Source organism: Pteropus vampyrus, unplaced genomic scaffold (genome assembly GCF_000151845.1).
Source record: "Pteropus vampyrus isolate Shadow unplaced genomic scaffold, Pvam_2.0 Scaffold61, whole genome shotgun sequence".
Lineage (NCBI taxonomy): Eukaryota > Metazoa > Chordata > Mammalia > Chiroptera > Pteropodidae > Pteropus > Pteropus vampyrus.
This window is the reverse complement of record NW_011888842.1, coordinates 2999019-3009247: the sequence shown is the minus strand read 5'-3', so window position 1 is coordinate 3009247 and position 10229 is coordinate 2999019. Positions and strand designations below refer to the sequence as shown.

At 43.5% G+C, this 10229-nt stretch overlaps 1 protein-coding gene and 1 long non-coding RNA gene across 2 annotated transcripts in view; one reads left to right on the top strand and one right to left on the bottom strand.

The window, feature by feature from the left end:
* ASTN2 (astrotactin 2) overlaps nt 1-10229 on the top strand; it is an 843256-nt gene that overhangs the window by 496350 nt on the left and 336677 nt on the right. The gene's annotated exons all lie outside the window — the stretch shown is intronic.
* LOC111740301 lies at nt 916-3649 on the bottom strand. Its single transcript, XR_002780577.1, has 3 exons — nt 3474-3649; nt 2386-2434; nt 916-981 (listed from the first exon to the last, which is right to left on the bottom strand). It is a non-coding gene; the product is annotated as an uncharacterized LOC111740301 (long non-coding RNA).

The following is a 10229-nucleotide window of genomic DNA, read 5'->3' as shown; positions in this document are numbered from 1 at the left end:
AACTCAGATTTTCTGCAAAGTCCGAGAATGTAACTGTAAATGATTTGGGATTTACAAAGTGTTATTTATTTGTGAGATTATAAGATCACAATTACCGATATTTTTATGTAATGGGTATGATATTTAAGGCCACAAAATTTAGGAACACAATGTATTTAATTTTCTTTAATATTTCTATAACTAAATTTCCTTTCTGTTCTGCTACATTCATTGGTAGTGGAAAGTTAATACTCGTCAATTCAGGTTTTCTGCCTCCCACCTCTTCCTGAATATCTGAGTTCAAGAGGTTTGATATATGCCTAAGGCAAGGGAGTGAGGGGATGATCTGTGCTGGACCCGCCACCTATCACGTCTAGTACCTGCTGCCTCATCTGGCCCTTGTCCATCTCTCTTTTTGCTTTCTGGCATATGCCAGGACCTCTCTATTCCCATATGATTTATAGGCATGTGGTCCATTCCGGCATCTGTTCTTTTCATCCCAACCACAAGGTCATTTGAGTCTAACTGGCTCCACCTATCAGATAGCTTCCCTACCCCACTGAGGGCATGAGAAGTGTCCACCAGCTCTTCCACACCACCCTCAGATCACAAGGATCTGCAGGCAACCCTCTTTGCCCAGACAGACCATGGAGGCAGGTACAGGTGGCAGGTGCAGGTGGCTGCTTCCATGCCAGGGAAGAGTGCTTGGCCACACTTGCTATCTGGCAAGTGAAGCACAGACCCCTTTTGCCTTGAGATCTTTCAAACCCAGTTGATTTTCTATAACCTTTGTCCTCTTCTTGGTAGGAATAGAACACAGGGTCTTTTTTAAGGATACTCACCAGCATTTGCAAAGTCATCTCGTTTGGCTTCCGACATTCCTCTCTTCTCTCAGCTCAAGTGATCTTTATGGGTGGGAGAGAGGCCACTTCTCTAACTGATCACAGATTCTTTTGTCTATTATTGTTATTGTTATTTTACCTTCAAAGGAGCCCTCAACTTCTGAAACCCAAAATAAAAACAAACAAAAATAACTTGGTTTTCTGGTTCTGCTCTAGTAATCTTCCCCTGAGATAATCTGGTCCTCCGGTTTGTAGTTGCCCAAATTGGGGAGGGCCATAGGGTGTGTGGTAGGCAGGCTCCCCCAGGGATGTTCACATCATAATGTCTGGAACCTGAGTATATGTCACCTTACATAACAAAGGGGAAATTAAAATATTATATGTTAAATTAACATATGGATTTAAGGTTGATAATAAACTGACTTTAAAGAGAGAGATTATCCTGAATTACCAGGGTAGGCCCTGTTTAATCACAGAATCCTTAAATGTGTAAGAGGGAGGCAGCCAGGGAATTCAGAACAATGCAATATTGCTAGCTTTGAAGGAGGAGAAAGGGGTTACAAACTAAGAAAAGCCTTTAGAAGTTGGAAAAGGCAGGAGGCTCTTCTAGAGCCTCCAGAAAAGGAATGCAGCCCTGCTGACACTTTGATTTCAGCCCAGTGACACTTTTAACCTATAGAACGGCAAGCTAATAAACGTGCGTTGTTTTAAACCACAAGTTTGTGAGAATTTGTTTCAACAGCAATGGAAAACTAATTCAGGGTGAATGATAATATGGAAAAGGAGGGTGATCCAGGAGATACTATAGAGAGAATTATCCTGTTATTTTGAATTCAGTTATTTCTGGGGAGACACTTCCTGACCAGGGACAGGGAAAGTAACAATGAACGAAACATCAAAAGAGGGAGGGACACTTGTGTTCCCTTTCAATGTGCGAAAGATTAAAAAATTGTTGTTTATTAAAAATGGTATAAATCTGACAAACGTAATTATGTCGGCAAGGCAGTTTGAAAAGTAAGCTATGTTTCCATTTATTCTGCGCGGCAGTATAAACATTGCATAATTTTAATCAAGATAGAGGACAAAACCAAAGAAAACTGTCAGCACTTAATCATGATATTGTGTTGAGGGCACTGCCACCTCCTCTGAGTCACTGCTGCCCCCTGAAGCATTTCACTCAAGCTGTTCCTTTGTGTTATTCTGGTTTTCCTAGCTCAGGAAGGAGTCCTTTGATGGAGTCAACCCCATACAATCACGTGATTGAAATCTATCCTTCTCAGCCCTTTTTGAAATATCAATTCGTCTTCTTTATTTTAGTTATCTGTTATTGTATAACACACTGCCACAAAACTCGGGGACTTAAAACACACGATTTTGTGGATCAGGAATATGGGCTCAGCCAGGTGATTTGCCTTTGATGCAGGACTAGCTGGATGTCTGGAACTGGAGGATTCCCTTCCAAGACAACCCCTGCACTTACCTGTCTGGTACTGGGGCCCAAAGGGCCGGCAGTTGCTCCTAGCTATGTTGGACTTAAACTGGGACTGTGGACTAGATCACTTACCCAGGGCCTCTCCATTCAGCTTCGGCATCTCATACCGTGGAGGCTGGATCTGCAGAAGAAACATCTCAAAATCAAGTGTTCTAAGGGAGAAGCTGCAGTGCTTCTTAGCACCCAGTTTCAGAAGTCCCAGATCATCATTTCTACCACATTCTGTTGGTCAACCAGGCCATTAAGGTTAGCTCAGATTCAAGAGGAGAGAACAGACTTTGCCTGTCAGTAAGAGGAGTAGCCAAGAATGGGTGGCCATCTTAATTTACCTGTTTACCTACAGCATGAGCTCACAGATCCGGGCTGCCACAGCAGGAAGAGGCCCTGGAGATCTAACCAGGCCAGAACCTCTCCCACTATACAGACAGAAAAATAAAAGCCTGAAAAGATGCAGGAACCGACTGTAGAATCAAGATTTGATCCTAAGACTTCTTCTTCCCAATGTCTCTTTCCTACAATTATGGCCTTATAGCATCAGCTTGGTCACTGTGGCAGTCCAAAGATTTATTTAGCAATACTCCTGTATCCAGCACTGTGGATGGGACAGGAGCTACAAAAACGAGAGCCCCACCTTGTTTCATAAGCTAGTTCACAAGACAAGATGCGCTTCAGCAAGGCTACAGTTGTGACCTTGAACAAATCACTTTGTATTTCTGCACAAAAGTATCTAGCAGGGTGGACATGAGTCCTGGGGGAAGGGAGGTGGCAATAGGAAGGACCCGACACTCACAAAGGGCCTACTGTGTGCCAGTTCACTTATGTCCATGGCCATGAGTGCTTGTAACTATACTCCTAGATAAGTATCATTATATCCATTTTACAAGAGAGAAAAGCCACTAATATGAGAGCAATCACCCACTCCGTGACTCCACCAGATGTGATTCTAAATGCATTGCTTATGTTAACCAATTTAATTCTCACAGTCAACCCATGAGCTAGGTTTTATGACTATCTCCACTTTACATAAGAAAAAAACGAAACTGTCTGGTAGAAAATGAGGGACAATGAGAAAGCCTAGAGGAAGGAGGAATGATGCAAGACAGTTGGGAGTCTTCACAGAAAGTTAGGACAGAGAGAGGTATGGAGGTTTGCATGCTTACTGGATTCTAGGGAGCGATGGTAGCTTTTGAGAGGTGTGTCTAGTGTCAGTTCCAGCCTTTCTTCTGAATTCCTGATCAATTCCACTCTATTCCACCACCTACAAATCACCCAGCCACATTCTTACCTCCTCTTCTGCCCCACCTTTTTTTTTTATTTTTCCCTTTGACCTAAAATGCCATCTAGTCTTCCAGATATCAGGAAAGACCTTAGGACCCCCGATTGCCTTGAGATGCTAAGAGGCAACAAAAAGTGCTGCCTTTTAAAAAGTCAAGATGAATAAATATATGAATTTTCATTTATTATAGGTCAGGCACCTCTTGGCACCACTCAGCCGGAGGCAAAAACTGCAGTGTGGTTCAGTGAAGGAGAGAGAGGCTGCTTCTTTCCATTCCTCATCTTTTACCCCTTTAAGGACTCAATTGGATTGTAATTAAAGGAAACAAAACTCGAGAGGGGTGGGGAAGGCATGCAAGGAGAGTCATCAGAGTGAGAAATCACTTTGGAGCACAGCCCGGGCACCACTGACCAGGGGAATCCCAACCCCGTCTGCCTGGCATCCGGCCCTCACGGATGGGTGGAGCAGGGCTGAGCCTCGGTGGTTCTGGCCTCTTCCTCCCCAGAAATGGACTCCGAAGGCTTAGTGCATCCCTGCGGATCTGCAACAGGGTGTGTGATGGATTCACAGTTCAACCAGCACAGGTTTTGCCAGAGTCCAAAAGGAGAAAAGGTGCTTGCCACATTTTCTTTTAAAAAGTCTTTAGAAATATGCAATATCGGGAGGCAAAGCCTCTTTAGGGGAACTCAAAAACTCTTGGGTTGGGAAACAGTATTTAAAGGGTTGAATATCTCCTATACAGTATCCTCTGATCAGACAGGTCCACAGACAGAATTCTTTAAATGCACCTTCATCGGTAGCACTAGTATTGATATTATTGATAGCATTAGTTAGTTGATGCTATTGATAAACAAATTAATGCTGTCAATAATATCAGTATTGGTATTATTGATGGAGATACACATAAGGAGGGTTTGCAAATGCCGATTATATGCCAGACTCTGGGATAAATGCTTGAAATGCAAGCATCGCCTTGAATCCTCACAGCTACCTTATGAAACGGGCACTAGTCTGTGAAGAAAAGGATTCGAAAAGCATGAGAAATTTGCCTAAGTCCAACCAGCCAGGTAAAGGCAGAGCTGGTATTCAAAGCTATCTAACTCCAAAGCCCATTCTCTTTACTCGTCAGATGGCAACTTTTAGAGGCTGAGGATCGCTCCCTAAGGATTAAGTGAATATCCCCAGAGTCAGGGAGAATAACGGGGAGTGGGCACTTCCTTCTCTCAGTGTCCAGGATTCCTTCTTCCTCTTCTACATTCAAGAATTTGAAGGAAGATAAAAGAGAATGCGTCTTGGAAAGGGGGCGGGGATGGTCAGAAAAGAGAGACATTGGAGCTGTACGCGTTGACTCGGTGCCCGCACACCAGGCTCAGATTTTGCGGGGGGACGGGGGTAAGCGAAAGGAATAGGGTCATCCCTCAGTTGGGAGCTCTGTATTTGCATCTGTCCTTTGTGAACATTCAGTAGAGGCTTCCTCCCTTCTAGGTTGGGGTGGGGGTGGGGGGCAGCTGTGGAGTTTCCAAGTTTATAATGTGTGGCATTCACATAAAGCCTATGCACCCTTTTATGACAGTCATATTTTATTCTTCCTGTGACATTTGAAGCCTTCTTTATTTCCCCGCTTCATCTTATTTCTTTGGGACTCAAATCTGCTGGGTCTGATGGTATTTCTGGTAAGCTGGTTTTATTGTGTGGCAGTCCTTATCTGTTAAAGTCATCAAGCAGCCCCGCCCCACCCCCTTCTGAAATGATGGGTTTAACCCTTTGATTTCCGGAAGAATGGTGTGGAGGAAAGGAGCCCCACCCTGGAGACAGGAAGTGGTAGCCACAGTCCTGGTTCTGCCACCTGTTGGCTGCAAGCCCGGAATAAATTTCTTCAGGGAAGGAGTCTGCCATTTGATTACTCTGTACCCTGGAACCTGGCCAAGGATTTTGGGACCATCCTGGAGAGAGGCTGATGAATTGCTAAAGTATCTTTCAATTCTCAAAATCTATGACCATGCGAATGTATATTCTCAAAGGGCAATGCTTTCTAATATTGGAAAGGCCTGAGGGCAGAAAAAGTATCATGGAGCTTAGTTAACTCATTGCTTGCTGGAAAAGTAAATATTCAGGGGAAAGATCTCCATCCCTTTTGTAAGCACCTCTAGAGTGGCATTGCCATTCTAGTTGCCTCATGCCCCTATTTCAAACACCTTTTAGCTTTGGAGAGAATGTGTTGGTCCCCCCCGCCCCCCAACCCACACCACCAGCACCTCCACCTCCAAGAGGTTCAGTGTAGTATTGAAGAGCACAGTTTCCAGCATCAGAGAAACCTGGGCCAAAAACTTGCTCTGTCATGTACTAGCTGTGTGGCCTAGGGACAGATCACTTAAGGCTTCTGAGTCTCAAGTTCCTATAGAGTAAAGTGAGGATAATAATGCCTGACAAAGCTGCTTTAGGACTGAGATAACGCATACATAATGGGCCAGCACCTGCCCCTGAATAGGCACGAAACACAATTGCTATTATTATTATTATCTGATATTTCATGCAGGGATCATGATGGTGGCGGTGGTGGCGATGAGAGCTAAAATTGCCTGAGTGCTTGTTATATTCCAAAGCCTCTGAGATGGGTCTCATTATTCTTTTTTTCTTCCTGATGAGAAAACTGAGGCAGAGAGGACTTAAGTAGCTCACACAGGTTCACACAGCTCCTAAGTCCTAGAGCAGAGAATGTGAGGCAAGCAGCCTGCTACTGGAACCCTCCTCCTTAAATGGGGCAAATTCTTCATGAACATCCTTCCTGTAGTGGTTGTCTAATATCCCATGGAGGGGAACATGCCATTGTTTACTTTGTCTTGTTGATGGACATTTTGAATGTTTCCAACCTGAGTCTAGTATAAACAAGGTTGCTCTGAGCATCTTTGGGCACAAGGCTTTTTCTGTGCTTTGAGTTGTTTCTTTAGAATAGATTCCCAGAAGTCTGTAAGGACAGTTTTCAAATTTCCCATGTTCTATAATTTGGGAAGGGCATGGGTGGAATTTTTTTTTTTCTTAAAGGAGCAACACTGCTTTGAGTTTTCGTGACTATCCCTGTTTTAGGGTACTGGTGTTCTTTCAAGATGAAGTTCAAGGGCAGCTGGGGGTGTTTGGCCAGGTGGGTTTTGGGGGCCGAGGAGTGATAAAATAAAAGTAGTACTTTGGGTAGCAGGGACTGTGAGGTGTGCGAGATACGTGTGGCAGGGAGTCTAAATGCAGAGGCACGTGCAGGAAGAGCGAATGAGGCTGTGGGGCATCACCTCCTGGGGACGTGACAGGGTCAGAGGCAGAGACTGCCAAGTTCTTAGTGGATGTGCTGGGTGCCTATGAAGAAAAATCCGTAGCCATTGGGACACTGATAATTAGACACTCTTTTTTTCTAGCTCTGAAATGAAAAGCCAGAATAATTGTATTCATCTTTATTACAATAGAATTTTTGCTTTTATAGGTATTTTCACTATCCGATCTTCAATCTTCTTTTCTCTTAATTTTTTTTTTCTGCTGTTGTTGTTCAGTAGCTCAGACTCATTGTAAAATAAAATAAAACACATTCAAACACTGCTGAAATGTATACAGAAAAATAAAAAACAAGGTCTTCTTTTTCTACCACTCACTCATTTTAGAGATAACTCTGCCACACTTTGGTCTATACATCTATCTTTTTTGTATATTTTCTCCCTCTACATATGCAAATATAAATAAGAATTTATGTAAGTTTAAAAATAAAAGAATAAAAAGCATACAGTTGCATTTTTGGAAGGCAACTTTCTATGTCAGAACTACATGTCTTTATACATACTTTCTAAAAGCATTTCTCCTTTTTGTTCTTTTTAAGACAACTGGCTCCCTAACTTGATCTTAACAATATTTAAACCTTACGTAAAATACAAAGTTGAGCAAATTGAGTCCAAAAGCATAAGGGCTATGTGTGGCTTGAAGCCAGGTGTCCTAAATTCTAGTCTAAGACTCTTTTTTCCATACAGTGTAACATCCTTCTTTTGTCTTTTGTCATGCGTCTTGGAGATACATGTATGACAAATTACGGCATCTTCTTCCTCTTCCTCTTCCTCATTATTAATTTGAAATGCTATCCTCTTTCTTATATTGACCAGCCTCTCATGGACCCTAGCTTAATTAGTCTTTAACCACCAGCCCAGATATTCTTGGAGGCCAGAGAAGTTGTCCATGGATGGGAAACAGTTAATTTGGGGCACAGGAAAAAGAATAACTGGACCCCCGCCATGGGCCCCAATCTCAGAAACTATTAGCTTTGATGTAGCAAGCAATGAAAAGTTTTCACGAAATACTTGCTAGCCTTTCTTCTCACTGGATACAGTTATATACATTCCTAAGGAGGATGGCTAGATAATTAGAATTCTGTTCCAGTGAGAAGAGCAGACTTGGCTGTAAGATAGAATTGGGTTCAAACTCCATCCCTATCACTGGGAAGTTATGTGACTTTGGGCAAATTGCTGAATATATCTGAGCTTCTGTTTTCTTATCCATAACCTGGGAATGATCCCCGCACCTTGTGATGTTCTTGGCTGAGCCCAGAGTACATAACCGGCACAAGCTGGACCCCCTTCTGTAAACTCCCTTCCCAGGGCGAGTTCCTATCAGATAGGAAGGAGCTTGGTGACCCAGGAAACGTGGGATCCTGTTCTGGCTTTCACTGATTTTTAAGAATTTTCCTCATGACCATTGGAAGGAGAGGTGACTTCAGGAGCCAGCTATCATGGGGTCATCTAAACCTAAGTAATAAACGACCCTGTTTCTCAACATGGCTCTGCCTGTTGTGCACCTTTTGTGAAGCCCTTTATGTTTTCTGTGAACTCAGAGAGTTGAACTTGATTCTCTCTGGGGCTCCTTTCTTCCCCCCAACAGCCCACATATCAAAGCCGTGCTTGAGTCACTAGAGGGAACTAGAGGGAAGATCAGCCTAAGTGGCAACCAGTAGGACTGTACTCCCCACACCCCTTCCCCAGAGAACTGTTTTTTCATACAAAACCTTAGACAACACGGGGTCCTCCATATGGCGGAATTCAAGCAGGAGTGTCTGTACCCAAACCTGTGTGATTTTGTTGTGGCCTTGTTTAGATAATCAGGCATTTCATCTAAAAACGTACTTGTTTCAATTATAAACTTATACTATATATGTATAAGAATATTTAGACTTCAGAGAGAGAAGAATGGCGAGAAATACCACCCGCAGTTATACCACCTCCAATAACCACCATTAACATGTTGGTACTTCCTTTAGTAAGTAGGTCTTCTAATTCGTATTTAGTGATTTTATCGTGAAATATACACATAGAAAAATGTGTGAAATACGACATACAGTTTCATCAACAGTAAGTTAGTGATGCTTATCTAGCCATCACCCAAGTCGAGAATCAGGATGTCACCTGCCCCACGGAAGCCCCTTTGCCCAATGCACTCACTGCGCCTCCATTTCCCATTGCCACCCCTTCTTCTTTCGTAGAAGTAGCCACAACCCTGACATGTATGCTGTTCATGTCCCTTATTTTTTCTTTATAGTGTCCTCGCCTCTGTCCACATAGAACAATTTTATTTATTTATTTTTGATTGTCAGTAGTGGGTTCTCCAGCCTTCCATACGTCTCACTAAGCTAGGAAAACTGATCTCCATGGATTGAAGCAAAGATTGGGTATCTGCTCATCCACAGTGTTACTCAAAGTTTAGCTGCATTCAGAATGCAACCTTAAATATCTACTGTGTGCTGGACAGTCAGCAAGGCCTCAGAGTTACAGCCATGTATTGTGTCCTGACTAGAAGAGAGCTCACAGTCTTTTTACAGAATCAAAAAATGACTCTTCAGATCCTACCACTGTGAACCAGATGTGGGTGCCTCTTTTCCCCATATGCACAGGATGAACTTTCTCCATTTTTATTGATTCCCTCTGCTATAGATCCTGGCCTAAGCCACTGCTTTCGGCCCTTTGAATCTTTGGCATCCACATAAGTGTATTATTTTTTTTTCCCCTTGCAGTCTTTTCCTAAGGCACATTTTAAAATGTTGCATCCTGAGTTCATTCTGGGTGAGAGAGAAACCTTTTAGGCAGGGGATGGGGGTAGAGAAAGAACAAATGTCTCTTGAGCTGCTGTTAAGTGTAACTTTGGATCTGGGAATCTGCACAGCATCCAAACCAAATGGTATCGCCATCCCCATTATGTGAATGTGAAAGAAAGCGGTGTGCCCAGTGTCACTCATATAGGGACTGGCCGCATCGGAGCCCAGCCCAAATCTGAGGGACTCTAGTAACCTTGATGTTTGGAATGTTGAGGGTACCGGTCTAGGGGCGGGCTTTCTGGAGCACAGGGCCCTGTTGCAGTAGCAGATAACATTGGACAATAATGTGTCAGTGGCTTATGTGCACAACAGCACTGAGATGTGGGGTGCCTGGAGAGCTCGTGTTGCGGGGTGGGATGAGGTGGTGAGCATTTATTCCAGCATCTGGCTGAGGTTTAGTACTCAGTAAATAGCAGCTAGAAGGCGGGGCCAGAAGGCCATTGGAGAGGCCTCGAAAATAAAGACTTGAAGCACCCTGCCCTGGGGCTGGATGGTTAATGCTTTGCTGTGGGCGCGGGAGGTGAGTGT